Raw genomic sequence first — 3375 nt, 5'->3', positions numbered from 1 at the left:
ATACACAGGGTTCTAATCTAGTATACTTATAAAATTGTATTTCATATCCGAGTTGATATTTGTTAGGCCGCATGTAGTCATAAAGCCCTTTGTGTAGGCGTTATGCGAAAAGTGGAAGAGGGGGGCTTTATATCATAAGAGTGTATAGTGGTAAGAGGGTTATATAACCCCTTTAATTATACATACATATGTATGTATATATATATATGTGTGTTAGTTCGGAAGAATGAGTCACGCCGTTATGTATTTCACGAGGATTGAAATTTTCTCACCCATAGCGACGGCCGTAATGGTGTGGCCGGGCACTATGGGACGCCATAGCCTTGTTTTACGCGACATACCGCCCCACTACGGATGTTCTTAGGCAACAAATTACTTAATGCCCATTAGCTTTCGATGCACTCGTTAGTTAAAAAAAATATTCATTGGGTTCCTAATAACATCCTTATTAATTTATTTTTTTTTTTTACTCTGTTACCTAATTGAAATTAGAAATGCAACAACCAAAAACTAATGGATTAGTGGATTACTCTACTACCTAATGGTATTAAAATTAAAAATAAAAGAAAATTTGTGTATGGTTCAAGTAAAAACGGTATTGTGTATGTCGGGTAATTAGGTCGTTTATCGTATGATATCATACTCATACCCACAACTTTTGTATTAATTGCGTACTTTGTCCAATACTCGAATGTTCGTCCCTAATATTTCGGGTTTCAAATTTTCTTGACGGATTTGGGTTTTTCTTTCATGCCTAACTTTGACACTTCATTTCCAAAACAGTCAACACTACAAGGATTGATTTACCAACATCAAACGGACTTTGGCCCGGTGATACCAATGTGTTGGATTAAGCTTTAACTTTCAAGTGGTGATGGTTCAACCCCGTGGCAGACAAAAAAATATAGTTTAGTGGTAAAATTAGAGAGTGTGTGATTTACCGTTTTAAAACAATTACATAAGTATTTCGGCCTTGAACTGACCAGGTGAGTTAATTTTATTTTCCCCATTCTTTTAGGCATATATATTATTTATGTTGTAAGCTATTTGGTGCAGATCACGTTTTTCTCACAAGGCACAACACCTTGTGTTTCAAAAGATGGTTGATTTATCATGGAAACTCCATTCATTAGTGATGTATTCCTTTTCTAATTATACATACATACACACACTTTATTTCTTTAGATTATAATACTTTAATTATAATATTTAAGTCTTAAATCTTATGTTTTCTCTGCAGATTTCAAGAATTATTAGTGATGTATGCTTAAAGAATGTTGAACTCAATCGGCCCCCTTAATATGCCAGTTTTCGACTTCGTGAACAGTTTAAAAGACTACTATTGTGCTTGGATCCATTTGTTTCGGTGCACCAGTTGCAGCCACATTGGAAGTGTTTTATGCGAACTACTATATATGGAAAGGAATTAGTAGCTTCATGTGGTTGAGGGTTGACTTTTCTATAAAAGTCAAATCTTTTTTATGTGACTTGTAGGTTTGCAGACGTGGATGATTCTTTTGGTAGCGCAACCAATTTGGACTATCATTTTAATTTTTGTCTCTACTTTTACTACTGTCCCGGTACATTTTCTAACATTTATTTCAATATCTTTAAACTTTTATTTGCTTAATAATTGCTTATTCTTATTTTGCTCATATTTTAATATCAAAATGAAATTGTGTATGAATATAATTGTTTGAATAGACCAACAAGGATAAGGTTGAAGTATAGATTATAAATTTTTTATGAGTAAACTGTTAAAATGGTCTTTGAGGTTTGGTTACTTTTGTCATTTTAATCCAAAACTCAAACCTTTTGAATATGGGTACATGTGGTTTCAATTTTGTTGTTATTTTCATCGAAAATCAAAATTTGGTGTTAACATATAGCTTTTTTATCTTTTTCTTTTCTCCCTTTTAATGAAGGGCAAAATGGTCTTTTAATGTTTTATTATAACAAGTTAAAAAATCTGATCATTTTACCCTTCATTAAAAGAGAGGAAAAGGATAAAAAAGTTGGATGTTAACTGAAAAATCTGACCAGATTTTGCTTTTGGATAAAAATGGCAACAAAATTGAAACCATAGGGACCCAGATTCAAAAAATTTGAGTTTTGGACTAAAATTGTAAAAGTAACCAAACCCCAGGGACAATTTTGACAGTTTACTCTTTTTGTATTGATTTTGGTTTTGGTTTTGATAGAAATTGCAGATGGTGGATTTGAAAGTTCATCGGTAGCGGTAACTTGATATGGTGTTTTTATATTAATTCAGGGCCGTTCCAACGTTTTTGTAGACCCTAAGCGGACTACAAAGTGGAGGCCCTTTTGCATAACATATGAAGATTAATAGAAAAATTAGCTGCTAAAGTTAACCTACATTTAGTAACTAGCCCTAATTTTGCCCATAAATTCTCCTCCAATCCCGACAGACCCGACGCCATGAGCGATTACTGTTAGTGATAGCCGATAACCTAGAAAATCGAAAGAGCATGTTGCGATAGGAGGTAGGAGCGATGACTGCAGCTCAATTTTAGAGATTTTGATGCTGCTTCACAGAATTCGGATGAGGACGAGTGGTAGATGGTTGCTACAGACTGCAGTTATGTATGTGGTTTAATTTCGAAACTGGGTCTTGAATGCGGGCATTTTTTCCTAAACAATTTTTATCTGTGAAACTTTATTAAAAAAACATGGTTTAGTTTTGTTTTTTATTTGAGCCTGATACATATACAATATATAAAGCTTTACTAAAAATTGGAGGCCCTTGATTTTTGGTGGCCCTAGGCCCGTGCCTAGATTGGTAAGCCTAACGGGCCGACCCTGTATTAATTAATTAAGTAGCATTACTTAAGTACCATTATTTGTTCCTCTTTAAATTTAAAGGCAAGCTTTGGTGTTATTTAGGAGACCATAAACCTTGTTATGTGATCTCAAATGTGTTTTGACGCTTCGTCTAATATGTTTTTTTTTCGTCACGAATCTATTAAGTCGGTTAAACCCGATTTTTGGTAGAATCAAGGTTATAAATAATAACAAGCTTTGCTACTCGGCAGATACAAAGTTTATTATTTGTGAGAAAGATGTACCATGTGATTTAGAAGCTAAAACAGCTGTTCATTGCAAGAACAAAGATTGTAACGATGAAGAAATATATGTAGTTACGAGGTATTCTTTTCATAGACTTTACTTCTTAGGCTGCTCGGTATGGGGATCGGCTTTAGACCATCCCCTATCGGCGCCGGTCCTCCTTCCATGTCCCCCCCCCCCCCCCAAGCTGCATCCTCATCGTCCGCAGGAGGACGTCTCTCTGACGGTTGATGGAGAATTCGATGGTTAAAGGAGATGAAGATGGTGGTTCATGGTGGGTGTTTATGG

At 35.0% G+C, this 3375-nt stretch overlaps 1 long non-coding RNA gene across 1 annotated transcript; it reads left to right on the top strand.

Moving 5' to 3' along the window:
* Window positions 1–1163: 1163 nt before the first annotated feature.
* On the top strand, window positions 1164–2707 carry LOC110902753. Its single transcript, XR_002571395.1, has 2 exons — window positions 1164–1580; window positions 2202–2707. It is a non-coding gene; the product is annotated as an uncharacterized LOC110902753 (long non-coding RNA).
* The last annotated feature ends 668 nt before the right edge of the window (window positions 2708–3375 follow it).

The sequence above is a fragment of the Helianthus annuus genome, chromosome 13 (assembly GCF_002127325.2).
Source record: "Helianthus annuus cultivar XRQ/B chromosome 13, HanXRQr2.0-SUNRISE, whole genome shotgun sequence".
Lineage (NCBI taxonomy): Eukaryota > Viridiplantae > Streptophyta > Magnoliopsida > Asterales > Asteraceae > Helianthus > Helianthus annuus.
Note: the sequence above shows the minus strand (reverse complement) of the source record. Positions and strands in the feature narration are given on the sequence as shown.